Source organism: Falco rusticolus, chromosome W (genome assembly GCF_015220075.1).
Source record: "Falco rusticolus isolate bFalRus1 chromosome W, bFalRus1.pri, whole genome shotgun sequence".
Taxonomy (NCBI): Eukaryota; Metazoa; Chordata; class Aves; order Falconiformes; family Falconidae; genus Falco; species Falco rusticolus.
Window position 1 is genome coordinate 17,913,060 of NC_051209.1, and position 17,735 is coordinate 17,930,794.

Sequence of the window (17,735 nt, forward strand, 5' to 3'; positions counted from 1 at the left end):
TTGTCACATAGTCTCCTGCTGTATTAAAGATCTATAATCTTTCCTTACTAAAGAAAAACTATAACCTGGAGTGACATCTGAGGCGTATGAGGCACAGACTTTGCAAGGATTGTGAAGCAAAGACCTTTATTATTAGTTAGTTACAGCTTTTATAAGTTCATACTCTGTACATCCACCACTAAAAGCTTTATTATTGGTCAAACTCTACTGTCCACGCGCCCAGCCGCTGTTCACTATAGGCTACTCTCTGCTGTTCATGCTGTTTCCTTATGTTCTAGAGGTGAGATCACATCCTTCTTTGTTTCTATCTCATCCGGGTTTCTTCTCATACTCCCTCAAAGTTATTTGCTTTGCTCAAAAGCAAAGCAAAAAAAAGCTAAAAAGCTCAAAGCTCAAAAGCTCAAAGTTACCTCTTTGCTGCAGGATCTCAGCTACACATAGTCAAAGCAAGGCCACAGCTGCACATTATCAATGTTAAAATGACCCACTGTCTCTGTTCCCTACAATTCCCCCTTTTTGTTTTTTTTTTTCTTTTTTCAAAAGGTTGCTTTAACATGTTATGGACTGTTCATTCCTCTTTTTTTCTTTCTTTTTTTTCCTTCTCATCAATTAATTACCAATTTTGGCCTTATTTTATGTGTACATTTGTATATTTCAATCAGGTTCACAAAATGTAAAACTTTTGTTATCGGCACATTTCATACAGAGGTAAACGCATAGGTTTATAATTACTTATAAGAACATGCAATAAGCTATGGAAATTTTATGAAAATATTTTAACAGAAACTTTTAATCAAACAAATGAGCATAAGAAATTGTGTTTAACTTCTAAAATCTATATATAAGCTGTTACAATACATTTTCTATCCTAAAAAAAAAAAGATAAAAACTACTGGAAAGCTCTTGAAACACTTGGGCAAGTGTTCCACTGTGCCTCCATTCTAAAGCATGGAAGTGGAAATTGTGTAGAACAAAGCTTTACTTTAAATAATTGTTCAACTGTTATTGCTGCTTTTCAAAGAACCTGAAAGCATACAATGAAAACTTAGAACTAAACAAACAGCTGAACGGACACATTTAGATTGTTACTGGAATTAAATGCAGAAGTTAACTATAAAAGTTTCTCAAAATGTTCTGGTTGCTTTGTGGTGTTTTTTGTTTGGTTGGTTGGTTGGTTGGTTGGGTTTTTTTGTGAAGCAATCAGAGACACTTTATTGTACAGAGAAGGTCATATTTATATCTCTGAGCCCGGATACAAATTCCAGCTGTATGTACCACCAGGCTTAGGGCAGAAACCATTCATGCAGTTACATAGCTATAGATCGCTACAAGCATGCAGACACCTATTTGCTACTAGATAACCATGTTTATGTTTTGTACTCTCCTTCACAATACCCAGCTGTTCTCTCATCTCCTGCCAGGTCAGACATTCTCCATGCTCCTCTCACACATCCCTCTCTTTTTCGCTTGTTAATTGTGACAAGGCAAAGGTTGTGTGTAGCTGGGTGACCATGACCTGATTTATGTTATGATCAACTAATTGCTGAATACAGGAAAAAAAGGCATGGGAGACATAAGGCAAACATCAATAAGGTGGTTAAGGCAATTATAATAAATCCTGCAATACTTTTGACCCACGGCCCAAAGTTTCCCAGCCATGAGAAGAGACCAAAAGCATCCCGCCCCTGGCTCTGCTACAGATCTTTGTTTAAGGCTTTTAAGTTTTGTATGCTTTTGTGAATTGATTCAGAGTGGTCACTCAGATTCATGCAACACATCCCATCAAAGTCTTCACACCCATGTCCCTCTGCTAACAATAAGAAATCAATAGCAGCTCGGTTCTGTAGCTACGCATGACGGACAGAATCAACATCTACTAATAAGCCAAAAAAAAAAAAAAGCAGTATTTGTAGTATTACTTTCTTTAGCAACCTAGCAGCCTAATTTACTAAGCAAGTTAAGAGTGTGTACTATTCCTACAGAAGAGATTAGAGAAGCAAAAATGTGCTGCGCTGCATTCCAGAACTCAGCCTGAGAGTTACAGTCTGCTGTGAGTTCTGCATTATAATCATTTGACACATGTTTTGCAAGGGCTGCAATGCCCGCTTGCAATCTTCATTGGCATTATCATAGCTAGTTGCCTTAAAAGCAACCCTCGAGCTTCCTCATGCTCGACTTGTTGTTGCAAAATATTCTGAAGCCGATCAATAAAGTTAGTATATGACTCTCTAGGACCCTGCAAGACTGTGGCAAGACTCTGGTATCCTGACCACCTTAATAGCCATCTCCTTCATTTGCAAATAGCTGTCCCTGGGATACCTTGCCTGAGTCACAGAATCGGCACAATTATTTTCTCCAGCCAACTGCTCAGTTAACAGCAATTCCCTGATTAAGGTTTTCAATCAAGGCCACTACATGTAGCTCACAAAAATCAGATAACCACAACATATACTGCGTCGGAGTTAGTACCATGTGAAGCAATGGCTTCCAATCATGTGGTGCGAATGTATAAGACTCTGCCATCACTTCAAGAAGGGACATAGCAAATGTACTATGTTTACCCCCTTCTTGCACTGCTTTGCTTAACTCTTTAACAGCCTCATATTGCACAGGATGCCACTCTGGAGGCTGATTTGTCTGATAAAATACTGGGCATGCCATAGCGACTCCCAAATCCCCTTGCTTAAGTGCTTCCCACTTGCATTCCTGCCACTGATCCCCCAGACCTCCTTTCACCCTCCCCAAAACCACAGTCATGTCATGTTGGGGGGGGGGGGGGGAAGGTCTGGTTCCTTTTCTAAATCTATAGGACCTGGATCAAAAGGTTTCTCAGTGTCAATGGAATCATTGTCTGAGTTGTCCTGTTCCCGCACTTGGTCCTGTTCTGCGAGGGCTGCTGCAATCAGTGACAGGAGCTTTGGGGGCAGAGGAGGTGCGGACAGAGTCACCATCATTGATAGTATGTTGAGAAGAGTCGTGCTGTCAGTGGAATTTACAGCCTCCCCTGGTTTAACACTGTTAGTAGAATTAGTTGACACTTGGCAGAGTAGTCAGAATTTGCCACCAAGTTGATAAATGGATTCCCACTGCGGAGTCCCCCTCCACGGCAGCATTATACAATCATCTGTTGAACACTTGCCAGGCAGGAATTTGCCAAGTGCCATCAGGTGGAAAGTCCGGTACTTTGTCATGTTTCCATTCTAACAGAGTCACCAGCTGTGGACCCGCCACAGCTCATTGCTGAGTTGCAAGCAGCTGTCGCAATACGTCCAGGCTACGCTGTTGATAACTTCCCTCCCATCATTCCCGACTGCTCACCTGTTTTGTAGGTGATGGGTGCACAAAATTTTCCGCACATCCTGGTTCAGTCAGGCTACACCACAGGTTTGGGCTCCACGAGCCTCCTACTTAAACCCCACTGTGGGGTGCCATTTGTGTTGTATGAGGCATGGAGTTTGCAAGGGTTGTGAAGCAAAGACCTTTATTGTTAGTTACAGCTTTTATAAGTTCATACTCTGTACATCCACCACTAAAAGCTTTATTATTGGTCAAACTCTACTGTCCACAAGCCCAGCCGCTGTTCACTATAGGCTACTCTCTGCTGTTCACACTGTTTCCTTATCTTCTAGAGGTGAGATCACATTCCTCCTTTGTTTCTGTTCCCTCCGGGTTTCTTCTCATACTCCCTCAAAGTTATTTACCTTTCTGCAGGATCACAGCTGCACATAGTCAAAGCAAGGCCACATCTGCACATTATCAATGTCAAACAACCCACTGTCTCTGTTCCCTACAGACATCCATCTGTCCTAACCTTGAAGACCAAAAGTGGGACATCTAAGTCTGGACTAGTTATGCTAGACTCCCTTTATAGTCAGTGGAGAGAAATAGTCCTCTCCTGAGAATGATTCATCACATCCTGAGATACACATCTCTGATAACTCAAATGCATTTTTCCAGGGCTTACTTGTTTCTTTCCATTGACTACAAAACAAAATGTCCTGAGTGTCCGATTGCAGATGTCTAAGTACAAGTGAGATTTGCATTATCTTGTATTAACCTAAGAGATCCCAAAACTTGCCCCCCTTCAGATACTATATCTTTTTAGGAATTTTAGTCTTCTCCACCAATCACCCATCATAAATAGTACCAGAATTTATGCTTGGAATAAGCATTTGAGTGAGATAACCTATATATAAACTAAATAATATTTTAAAAGTGTCTCACCCACCAACACAGCACTTCTGAGGAGTCTGAGCAGCAGATGTCCTTAGATGGAAGTTCACACTGGATGTGTAGGTGAAGCTAATTCTAATTTCTGTCTGTGACTACATGTGCAACAGCACATATGACAATGTAGTGTGTATGGAAAGAATAAGTGAACTTTACCATTTCATCCAAGCATTGCTACAGTAAATATCAGAGATAATGGTATTGACTTTAAGGTACTCCAGCTTCAAATGTCATTTCTATGCTATCTAACACTCCGTTGGATTTGATTTACATCTCTTTCTCCCATTTCAAAAGCTGCAAAAGGAGGAAGTTGGCAAGAGGGACTTGACACAGATACACTTTGTTTTCTGCCTCCTCTTTCGATTATTTTTGTGTTGCAGATTTTTGCCCAGGACTGAAGAACTAAACAGCCCTTGTCCCATGCTTTAATTCAGGCTCGGGGTAAATCAAATGGCTGAAATACCAGCAGCCTCAAAAGGGAGTTCTCTTGCCAAAGGTGCTGCAGCTGAATCAATAGGTCAAGAAAGTATTAGAGACAATTTCAACAGAAATGAAATCAGCCCCAAAAACCGAAGAGCTCAGAAGAATAACATTTAAACAGTACTTCCTAGCCCTTTACAGACATTAACTAAGTAATCCTCATTGCACCCTGGTGATATAAGAAGTGTGATGGTACTATTGATACTGAAATCTAACACTAACATGCACTTTCCAACCAAATCTGCACCTTATAACTGAATTGAAATTCTATATTTTTGATCCTTAGAAATTGCAAAATATAGACTTAAAACTCAAAGTGGGCAGGAAACAGATTTTTCATCCAGCAAGAACTTTGCTTCTTTCTGAGTCTATATAAGGGAAATTTATGAACTGCTAATTTGCGAGAGGAGGATAGTGCAGAAAGAGCCAAACTACTTGATTCACTCCAGGTATTTTGCTTTGATACTCCTCAAATGCTGCATTTTAATTTCAGGTCTTTGGTTTTATTTTATCTTTTAGAGGAGTGTTGCAGTATATCATTCACCATGTATGATAAAGTAAAGGTTATTAAGCAGGCAAATTCATTGTGGGTCACTTTTCCTAAGATCCCACAAGGAAGCAGTACCAGAAAACTCTCTCGGTTATAGTTTTAAGATTATTCGATGGATTTTGTCACTTTAGTGTAAATCCTCTTCTTTCAGCTTTTTCTTGTAATGCTCTTACCCTTCCGCTATATGTTACAGCTTATCCATTTTCTCTTAACTACCCTTTGTGTTTATAGGCAGAGGAAACCTAGATATCTCTGTGATTTTCAGAACAGGAAGAATGACCTTAACTGGTGGAGGTAGAGACATCTTCATATCTCACGGATGAAGGTGTTGAAAGATTGTATTTTTCTTAAAGGGTGATTAACAGGACAAAAAATAAATAAAAAAACTTGAAGGGGAAAAATGCCAACAATGGAAAGAATTATTTAAGATGGCCCATGGGGGTGTAACCAAGAGTAATGGGATACAATTACACAAAGAAAAATTCACAATAACTATCAGGAATAAAACACTTATTGACAGTGAAGTATATCAAGCCATGGTCTCCCAAAAGGAAAGGCTGGAAAATCCATTACTGAGGACACTTACAGGCACATTGGGCAAAACAGAGGAACATATGCAGGAAGAAGCATTCACACACTGGTAAGGGAAATGGCTGGATGAACTACAAAAAAAAAAAAAAGGTCTTTTGCTGTTTATTACTTCTGGTCCTGGCAATTATCATCCTATAAATCTAACTTCTCTCCCTATTAAAATAATGGAATATAAAGATGGAGAAAATATGAAACTTCTAGAGGACAATGGGATCATGAGCAAGATGGGGTTGATAGTTATTAACATGACAGTGTAAAGAGAAAGCAGAGGGAAGGTTATGTGATAAGATTTTGCAATAAGTTTGATCTGTGCATCTGAAAATCTTGAACATAAAAGGTCATTTAGATGCCTAAGATACAGCTACTTCCTTGTTAGGACTGTCTGTGAAGGAAGGTGATGATAAACAGCAGAATTTCTAATGATGGGAACTGATCTGAAAGTATATTGCGATGCCTTTTCCCTTGTGGTGTCTTCATTCCTGATGCAGAAAAGAATCAGCATGATAATGATGTTTCCTACTAACAGATAGTTAGTCCTAAACATCTGCCATAGCAAAGAAATGTTTCCAAGGGATGGACCCAGATTTGCTCTACTATTTACTTGAAGGAATGTTATTTCAAAATTGTTCATTTTCAGGCTTCTCACACTTTCAATTATTCTAGACAGTGCTAATCATAGCTGGTGGTAAGATACTACTGTAATTTAGAGGAGCAGTTTTTCATATTATTGTTGCATTGTCTTTTTTTTTATTAGAAAAAATTAAGCACAAAGAGGTCATTTCACTTGAATATACTGAAGTTGATATATCTTAGAACAGGCAGTCTGACTTTCAGGGCCCTAAAGGACCTTTGGAATCCCCTTATATCACTGCAATGGTGCTCACTGGTCAGTGTGTAAATGAAGAAGTTGGGGTAGGATTTCTCTAACTGACCTTTCTTTATAAATCTGCATGGTTGAAACCTCTACCCAGAACAGCTATCCAGGCTAGTCAGATGTGTGGAATTTTCTGTTTCTCTCCTTTGACTATAAAGTAAAACTAGAAGATTAGTTCAAATGTAGATATAGATGAATGAAGATAAATGAGTTGACTCTCAGTCTTGTAACCAAGTCCTGTGCAACAGTTGTTTGCTGTTGTAGTCTTTCCAGAATGGTATTTGCAACCTCCAAAGAGTGTCTTTAGATGCTCAGTATTGCCATATAGTATTTTTTTCAAAGCAGCTGTATTTATAAACTTATCCCTTTATGGCACCATATCATTATATTTTCACACAGCTTCCTACAAGCAGAAGTCCTGCTTTTTAGGTGAAGTCCTATGGACTAGAGGAGGTTCTTGTAGTTAATTTTTAGATTCTTAATCTGGCCAATCTCCTCCCACTTTCATGACCCAGACTTATTATGCTGTCTGATAGATGACCACATCAGCCCAGGCCAGCAACAACACATGTAACCTTATGAGGGCCATACTGTGAAGAGTCTTCATCCTTCCAAAGATGGTTGTTCAGATCAGGAACTCCTTAGAGAAGGACCTGGTCTTCCCACATACTTAGTGTTTTTGCCCACTAGATTCTCATCGTGGCTGGGACCTGGAGGGATCTCGTGCCCAAGGGGTAGCTGAAGCATTACTGAGGAGCAAAGCTACCTTCCTACTCTTCTGTCATGACTCCCACTCCTGATTCAACATGGAACATGCAGTGCAATGCATGCTCTGCCAGTCCAAGTGGAGGGAGAAGCAAAAAGTACATTTTAAGCTGAGCAAACATGCCTTGCATTATCATGCTGCAGTCTGATGCTAGCCATTTCCCAGCCTTGGTGGTCTCTGCTGGATTCAATCTGAAAGGTCGGCTGGAGAAAGGAGGCCAGGCAGCCACAGAGACCTGGTGTGTCGGAACACTATGTTTAATTACACACAAATTTACTGCAGTATGTCAGGAGGGAGGCAGGGAGCTTGTCCCATGGAAAGGTCAGGCATTGTGTGGTGGCTTTACCTAGATTACACTAGGAGGAATGGAAGTAAGACCCTCACCTTGTATAATGAATGTACAGCCAGACCCCAGTGGGCACAGTGCATTCATGTGTTTGGTTCATCTTAACTTTAACTCCTTCTCTTGCTTCCCTAGACAAAGCAAAAGTAATATTTTTGCACACTTACTGAAATGCCCTAGATTTTGCTTTTCCTAAAAAGCAATAATATTTCAGGCTACAAGACACTACATAAATTAAGATGCTCAAAAAACCCAGGGCAGTTTTTTGTCATCTCTATATATATGAAATGGGCATCTGAAAGAAGCCAGGAAACACAAGTCCAGAGAAGAGCTTAAACAGTCAGGATGCAGAATTTCTTCTTTAAGGGTAATTTGATGTTTTTTGTCTCTTTGAATTTTAAATTATATAACCTTAGTATGTGAAGAGATCCCTTTTTTTTTTTTTTTAATCTTTTTCTTGGTTTAATAGTCTGAATAAGGAGTGGATATTTTTTTTTAACTTATGCATTTATTTAGCCTGGTTTGGGTTTTGTTTGTTTCTGGTGGAGGAGAAGGTAGAATGAGGGAGGGAGGACAGCTGCTTTGACTGTTACTATTTATCTGTATTTAAGTAGCAGCCAGTGGTCACCACCAAAATAAAGATCCCACTGTGCCAAGTGCTCTGCATACACTCATTCAAATATACTCTCCACTGAAAGACTATCCATTTCCCAGTAAAATTAACAAGGATTAAGACAGGGAATAAAAGCAGAAGCTGGGAGAAATGAAACTTGTTTCCCAAGATTACAGTTGATTACTAGGAAACAGGATGGGAACTTAGTTCTCCCAATTTCCAGTCTAGTTCTGAATCTAGTTCTAGTCTTGACATAGACTTATTCAAAGACACAATAACGATGTGAACACTTATCTGGGGAAGGTGCTGATTGGAAATTCTTGTAGGCAACTCACAGTGGTTAGGTTGCAGATTACATTAATTGCTTGACATGACTTAACTGCTTCTGTAACTAACCAAATCTGATGGAGCTTGTAGATTTTTTTTTTCTTGGGATGGAAATTCATAGACTGAACTCATTTTATTCAAAGCAGTTGTTCTACTACTGTTTTAAAAAATTAGTTTTATATTATTATTTGTCAGTTTGGCCTCCTGGGATATTCTTTTAGTTTCCCACCATCTTACTGCTATTTACTCTGCAGAAAAAGTGACATGTCACTTAGAAAGTATTCAGGACTAGTAAGGACTTCATTTTTGTGTGTTTTAATTTATTCCATGAAAAAATACAAAGATAACCCATTTCATCAATCTTTTTCCTGTTTAACTATTAGAATTTAGGTAACTCCATAAAGAGAAGTGATGGCATGGAAGGAAAAAAATACATAGGGAGTTCAGAATTAATTACGCAGTAAGAAAAAATAACACAAATACTAATAAATAAATAAAATCCAATAATTGGGTACTATATATCCATAAAAATTTCTCCCTAAGTACTATCACACAGGCCAGGAACTATCAAAGCTGAGTGTCAAAGCTTTTTGGTTGTTTTGAAATAACAGCAAATTAAGCAGTGTATTTTGGGGGAAGAGTACTGCATTAGCTAAAGTTTGAACTATATGACTTCATAAGGTGGATCTGTTTCTTTTTCTTGAGATTACTTCTTACTCCATGTGCTCAATTTTTTTAGTTTTATTGGGTTTTTAATATTCTCCTGCCCTGCATATTTTGTGTGGCCTGGGAGATTGTCAGCAACTCAGTTCAATACAGTTGCACACCAACTCAGTGAAAGCAAGTATGTTTTCCAGTATAATCACAAAAAGGGCATGTGCTTATGGTGATGGCATATGAATGAGCCAGCCATGTGTGTTATGGGGTTGTGAAATGTTATCGAAACATGTAGAGGTCAAGATTACATTTCAAAGGCCTCTTTGTTGAGGACTATGTATGTATATAATGGACAGACAGTTCCATCACAATAACATTTTTTTATGTCCAGATTCATTCCACCTAACTGATGAGTCTTTACATTCTTGGAGGTTGAGTCAGACCCTGCACTGAATAGCTCCTTGGAGAGGCCTAGTTCTTACCCATCTTTCTCTATTTTCTATAAAGTCAAATGGTCCTCTCTAATTAAAGTGGGTCAAGACTAGTCAAAACCCTTCATTCTTCAAATGTTGTCTATCTAAAATAATTGTGTGGTTGCTTAATCTGAGCATGTCGACATCATTAAATGTTCTCGTGAGTCATGGAAATGCTAGTAATCTGTTTTATAGTATGTGTGCGGAAATGAAATAGTGAGAGACTAGTCCACAAAGGCTCAGACAGCACTTAGTATCCAGGTCCATGACTTCTGCACATACATATCCATACTCCAACAACATATGTTCCATCAGAGCACATGTGAGTCTCCAGTCTAACCACAGGAAAGGGTAGAAGATAGTTTCATTGATCTAGGATGAGATCAATGTAAACTTTTTCCTACTATTCCTATCAACAGTTAGTGTGGTGTTCATTTCAGCCAACTTTGGCAGTCTATGTGTCTGAGTTAGTTATAAGGAAGACCTCATCAACAGAGAGAAATAAGTAATTTTGAGTGACGTTCATATAGCCTCTTTCATTTATGAGATCTATGTGTCCTCCTTCATCTACCACTGCAGGCACTGTAGCCTAGAAACACTATATGTCTCCTGAACAGTTTAACTTCATAGTCTTTCTATAAGGCTTCTGCAAAACTTTTGGTATCTCACTGATTGCACTGATCACTCACAGCCCTTATCATTCCCTTCATCTCACTTATCTCACTGAGGATATCAGCAGACGTAGTCCTTGTATCTTCTTAACTGATTCAGGTCACAAATTTGGGTTAGTGGCAATCTGAATCCATCACCCCCCTGGAAAGCTGCCTGTGAAATAAGACCATGTGAAATATGTCATGTACCTCTGCGGTGGTGGCAAGAAGTGCCTGAGAGGGATGTCAGCCCTGGCCCCAGCTTGCAACAGCCAGGCATAAATACAGCAAAGCTCTTTGGATCTTTTTGGAGAACTGACACATTTGGAAAAAAAGGAAGAGATCACAGGTTCCTTATACTATTTAAAAGTTACAGTCTGAAGGTTAAAAAAAACAAAACCAAAAAAACCCAAACCTATCAAAGGATGTAAAGCACAGAAACAACAAAACTAAACTTGTGCACAGACATGCATACAAAATGTTCCTCCAGAACAGAGAGTCAAAGTTGAATTTAATATTAATATTTTTTTTCTTTTAAACTGAAACTGCCAATAATTGCTTAGTGTTCCTAGGAATGTAAATTACTGGTTTGGTCTCTATGTGGGAATGGGAGTCTAAATTGATTTTGCTCCCTGTTCCCTGTAGTGGATGCAGGATTAGTCCAGCCTCTTTGCCCTTCCATTTCCTTAAAGACATGAGGAAACCTTCATTTTGCCAGAAGTTACTTATTAAAATGAATCAAACAAGCCAGATTATAGCAGGCATTTAAAAACCTGCTATCTGTCAATAATTTTAAATTTAAAACTAGCATTGACTCCTTCTTTAAGACAAAAACCTTGACCTTAAGTTGCGTGATTGGCAAGCACTCCCCATCCCCTGACTCGATTAACATTTATATGCCATTTTGTGTGAATATGAGTGATGCCTTTGGAACAAACAAATTACTAATGTCTTCCTGCAGAAATGGAGCATCAGCAGTGTCTTATTCATTTGATGTCTAATTGAAAATCCCTTCCTTATTTCAGAGAGGCCTATGTTGCCTAGGAAAAGTAGCCAAGTGGTACCTCTTTGCCCCAACAGATGATATCCCCGTTAGACTAGTCTTCTTTTATTTGTGTTTCTGGGCACATGCTGCAGTAGGAGAAAGAGGAATCCAAGGGAAAACTTGTCTTATATGAGGAAACATATATGTCTTGTGTTTGATTCTTCTGAGAATGAACAATAAGGAACAATTTATGACCATTAAGCTTTACAGCCTGTAGTACAGTGCACAGCTGCTGTACCAATGAATGAACACAGCTATTGAGAAATCCAGGTCTTTCATGCAAATTAACAGAACAGTTCAAAGCTGAAGAACTCAGAATTTCTGATTTTTGGACTATTGAGCAGTTGGTATGTTGATGTTTTTGGACACAAACATTTTGCATCCCTAACCACTATCCATACCACATGTTCAGTTCATCCTAAATAGTGTTTTCTGGACCTCATGCATCTCTTTGTAGCTCATGCAAGTTATAGCCTATATGTCCACCTTATTGGTGAGTATGCATTAGAGGTGTTCCCCCCCGCCTCGCTCTACATGACCACAGTTTCACACTGGCTTATGATTCAAAGTTTGCAGGTTAGCCTATCAGTGATATGCTCCTGCTTTGCATTTCAACAAGATATCTGAGGGCCTGTGCACATGGCAGGGGAGAAGACAGAAGAGGATGCTTCACCAGCCAGCACATTTATCTGCCAGCACTAATTGTGCAAATGGGGAAAAATTTGTACGATGCAAAGGTGCTGATCAGAGAACAGCAGAATTTACTGCTATATTGAATCAATAAATATGCATATGGGAAATTACAAATGGACTGCTTTTTCTTTTTTTTTCTAGGATAACACCCACCATCTCTTACAAATTATGTCAATTTCACATTGTAAATTTGCAAGGTATGCACAGGAATCCTGATACACCAAACCTGGTGCTCATTCTGTTTGGAGTGGTTTCCCCCTCATTAATTCTCTCAGTTAATTGTTGTACAGCCACTTTACCATATTCTGTATTTACATTTTTTATAAGAAAAGATGAGATTTTATTTAATTACACCCTTGTCCCACCTTTTCTTACTAGAACTCCCATTACAGTCTGTCTATACAGACATGCTACACATCATCTGTAGCTGTAGAGATTTTTAGGTATATACATTTGAACTAAATAGCATGGGCTTGTGTTACAGTCAGTAAAGAGAAGTACACTGTTTTATGATGTGATTCTTCTCATTCTAATATTGAAATCTAAAATCAGTCAAATTAATTGTGTCCAAAAAGCACCTATTTCTCTTTGTTGATTATAGAGAAAATTCAAAGTTACTAGCACAGATGAAGTCATCTATGTTCAATGACCACATCTGGCTGGATAAACTTAAACTCATTCTGGCCTCCTGGAGAAGAAATGTTGTAGAGGCATCAAAACCAAACTATTATCTCCTACTCCTCAGCAGCACTCCTTAGCTCATTGCAGTGCTGTGATATCCATGGTGTTAAAGGTTCTTGTGTGCTTAGAGATTAATGATGATGAAGTTGCATCTGCATATGAAAAATCATGTACACATAACTATTTCTCTGGTTTCAGCTTGACCAAAAGTGGTTTGAGATGTTTTGTTTGAGTGTGCCTTCCTCTTGGAAAGATATAAATCAGACTGCGTGGTGACAGTGTGATCTTCATTTTAGTGTTCAACCCCCTTCCCCACACCCTTGCCAGGTCAAGGATGCTTTCTCCAAAGAATATTTAACCTCCAGCCATCTTCTTCATACCTTTAAGTAGTAGAGTCATGAAAAGGTCCTCCTGAACCGAGTGTTATGCAAAAGACTTAGGAGAAAAATGTTCCTACAGGATTTCTAGTTCAGTGAGACCGAAATATTTATTTCTGTACAAATTAAGCATCACAACTTTACAGTTGTTCAGTCTTTCAATCTATCTCAGATTTTTACCCATGTTAAAAAAAAAAAAAAAAGCATGAATTGTACTTTTGTTGATCTGTATCCAGCTGGACCATGTGGTGTTAAAGTACAATAAGAGTTCATTTACTGGGCTTCAGCATATAGAATTGTAGAATCATAGAATCATTTAGGTTGGAAAAGACCTTTGAGTTAATCAAGTCCAACTGTTAACTCAGGACTGCCAAGACCATCACTAAACCACAAACAACACAACCTCCATGTTGACCTTATTATTTATTTTTAACTAGGCTCATTTTGGTCTAGTCACTTAGAGACAGCTTCATTTGTGATGACAAGCAAATGTTTACATAGGTTATTTTTAACAAGCAGGCAAAACCTAGGTTTTTTTTTTAAAAAAACACCCAAAGTATATTAATTATATCATTCTATCTACTCTTGAAAAAAAACCACCTGAAGTTATACTTAGAATCATAGAAACATTTAGGTTGGAAAAGACCTTTGAGATCATCAAGTCCAACCGTTAACCCAGGACTTCCAAGTCCATCACTAAACCATGTCCCTAAACACCACATCTATGTGTTTTTTAAACACTTCCAGGGATGGTGATTCCACCCACCTCCCTGGGCATCCTGTTCCAATACGTGACCACACTTTCAGTGAAGAAATTTTTCCTAATATCCAATCTAAACCTCCCCTGGAGTAACATGAGGCTGTTTCCTCTTGTCCTGTTGCTAGTTATCTGGGAGAAGAGACTGACACCCACCTGCCTACAACCTCCTTTCAGGTAGTTGTAGAGAGCAATGAGGTCTCCTTTTATCCAAGCTAAACAGCCCCAGTTCCCTCAGCCGCTCCTCATCAGACTTGTGCTCCAGACCCTTCACCAGCTTCGTTGCCCTTCTCTGGACATGCTGCAGAACCTCAATGTCCCTCCTGAAGTGAGGGGCTCAAAACTGAACACAGTATTCAAGGTGTGGCCTCACCAGTGCTGAGTACAGGGGGACAATCACTTCCCTTGTCCTGCTGTCTATGCTATTTCTGATACAAGCCAGGATGCTATTGGCCTTCTTGGCCACCTGGGCACACTGCTGGCTCATGTTCAGCCAGCCATCAACCAGCACTCCCAGGTCCTTTTCCACCAGGCAGCATTCCAGCCAGTCTTCCCCAAGCCTGTAGTGTTGTATGTTGAACCTCATACAGTTGGCCTCAGCCCATCAATCCAGTCTGTCCAGTTCCCTCTGCAGAGCTTTCCTGCCCTCAAGCAGATAAACGCTCCCACCCAGCTTCTTGTATGACTGTTATTTGCAAGTGCTGAAGAAAATACTAGTATCTGAGCACTTTGGAGGTTGACTTGTCAGCAGTTCTACTGTGTCGGTTTAACCCCAGCTGGTAATTAAGTACCACACAGCCGCTCACTCACTTCCCCCCCTCACCCAGAGGAATGTCAAACTCAAGGGTTGAGATAAGAACAATTTAATAATTGAAATAGAATAAAAATGAAAGAACAATAATAATGATGACAATAACAGTTATAATGAAAAGGGGAAGGGAAAGAATAACATCCAGAGGGAAAGGAAGAAAGGAACACGTGGTGCACAGCACAACTGCTCACCACCCACTGACCAATGCCCAGCCAGTCCCCGAGCAACAATCCACCTGCCCCAGCCAACCCCCCAGGTATATATACCAGGCATGACATCCCACGGTATGGAATGCCTCTTTGGCTAGTTTGGGTCAGCTGTCCTGGCTGTGTCCCCTCCTAATTCCTTGTGTCCCTCCAGCCTTTTCACTGGCAAGGCCTGAGGAACTGAAAAGTCTCACATCAAAGCCAAAACACAGCACCACACTAGCTTTTAAGAACATAATTAAGACCATCCCAGCTGAAACAAGGACATACTGTTTTCTTGAAATCCTGGGTTTGGTTTGCTTACACAGAGTTCATAAATCAGTGGATGGAGTGCAGGTGACCTGGTCAAAGTTGTGTGGTTAATAAAGTTGATCAACTGTTCTGCTCTTCATCATTCAGTTGTGTCATTTATAAGATCACTGCTGTAAATCTAAACATGCATGTCATTGGTGTTAAGGACCCATAAAATGTGGGTAAAAGAAACCTGAAAAAGCTGTTCCTATAAAGTTCACTTTTTATAGCTGGATATATATTGTATAGCTTATCATGCCAATGGATGCTCACGTAACCTTTTAAGTAAATTCTAAACATAAAAGGATTCCTTTGTCTCTAAGCAGGATGATCTGGAATAAAGGGGGAGTTGTGTGGGATGGCTCATCATGAGTAAATATCCAATAACATGACTGTGGACGGCCACATTCAGGAGATATCTACATTCTCAACATTGCTAGAAAAAAGAGCTGGGAGGACAGATTCAATGGTGTAGGATGCAATTTCACCTATTATTTTCTGTTATATATATTCTCTTGAGCTGTCTGAGTATTCAATATACCAAGTAAAACAGCTTTCTTTATATCCCATGGTGGTTACAACTTAATATACTTATAATTTAAGAAAAATTGACCTTGTTATTCATCTACGTCTTTCACTTTTCTTTCTATATTTGTGTGTAAATTTATCAGCAGGTGTTCTGTTCAAAACTGATGGCTTTTTGGAACGTGGTGCAGCATTTTAAACCTGCAGCATGGTCACCCAGTAGTAAAAAGCTCTTGAACAGATAAAGAGTTTATCTTTAATCAATTTCCAATGGAAAGCGAGAGTAGGCCACAAGTCTGAATGGGAAGTATCTTTATGGACTTGGATACTGTGACTTCATCTGTCTGTGGAATAGCCCATTTTAAAGGAATGGCATTATATAAGACACAGCACAGGAAAATACAAAGCAAGTCACAAAACAGCACATACTGCTATTTCATTCTCTTTTCAAGAAAAAAATATTTTTCCCTCCTGCACAAAAATTTGGCATATTATTAAGGATTCCTTTTTACAAAAAAAGGGAGAAAGAATGATCTCAAAAATATTTTCTTTAAAATTGAGAAGTTTCCAAAAAATCTTTGTGATATTTAACTATTATCTACAGAATTTCTTGCACAAATAGAAATCTTATGGAAAAAAAATCCTAAACTTTTAGGAAAATAAGGAGCATCCTCTGTTTCTAAAGGTTTATTTCAAAATAAACAAACTTACTGCAGTTTCTATCACATCTATTACCATTCTGATGGTGGTTGTTTTTAGAAACAGCACAACTTGTTTAGCTTTTCACAGAAGATGAAAATAAAAGAAAGTAGTGGTGTGTGCTATGAAATAGAGGGCAGAAGTCTGGGTGTGCACATATCTGCAGTGGGAAGAGGCAGAAATATCAGAGAGTGGTTTTGAAATGAGTTTGCTTTTATTCAATCACTTGCCCAGCATCTTTCTTAGTGCTTCAGAAAGCTTTCAATAAAAAACAAATGAAATGCACAATAAAATACAGACTCATAACAAATATTCAAATGACTATCCCAGTACAAACCCATATACAAAAGATTCCGCTAGTGAGATACTCACAAAATACATTTTCAAAAGACAAACTGATTAAGGAAGTTGACCATGTATATTGATACTGGAGAGTACATTTTCCTACAAAGAGCAGGCAGGCAAGGAATGGTATACTAAAGTTAACCAGACTGCAGTTTTGTGAGACTATAAAAGGAGTCCTCCCAACAGGTAATTCTTAGAAGCAGACTGACATTAAATCTTTCCTTAAGATTTAGGTATGTGGGGTTTTTCTTTCTTCCTCCTCAACCTATTTTAATTCCAAAAATTTTTACAATCCTGAGTGTAATACCTCATCAATCTGCAAAATAAAATAGAATTTATTCTATAAGCCATGCATAGGTGAACCTGGAATTCCTCTGACTTTGTGTCTGATGATTAGATGTTCAGATGTCTAAAAAAGTGCATGCAGTGGCTGAATCTTTGCTTGTGGCCAAGATGTTTATGATGACTCGCACTACTGTGGATTCTCTGGTGTCTAATAAAAGTGAGCTACCCTTGCCCTCGGTGACAGCGCTAATGTGTGTTTTGTTGTTTGAGGCTTTATGGTTTTTTTCCTATTCTGATGGACATTTAGCTGAACAATGCAATAATGTAATCAGGAAAGAGTCATAGACTAACACACACAACTTGATCACATCAGCTTAATTTCTTTAGAAAGTCAACTTGCTAAAGAAGGACTCAAGCAGTCATTTCAAACTACAGTTCTGTCTAAGAACCAGAGTTTATTCCGTCT

At 38.9% G+C, this 17,735-nt stretch overlaps 1 protein-coding gene across 1 annotated transcript in view; it reads left to right on the forward strand.

Annotated features, from left to right (window-relative positions):
- LOC119140719 (CUGBP Elav-like family member 4) overlaps positions 1-17,735 on the forward strand; it is a 746,613-nt gene that overhangs the window by 291,758 nt on the left and 437,120 nt on the right. The window lies entirely within an intron of this gene.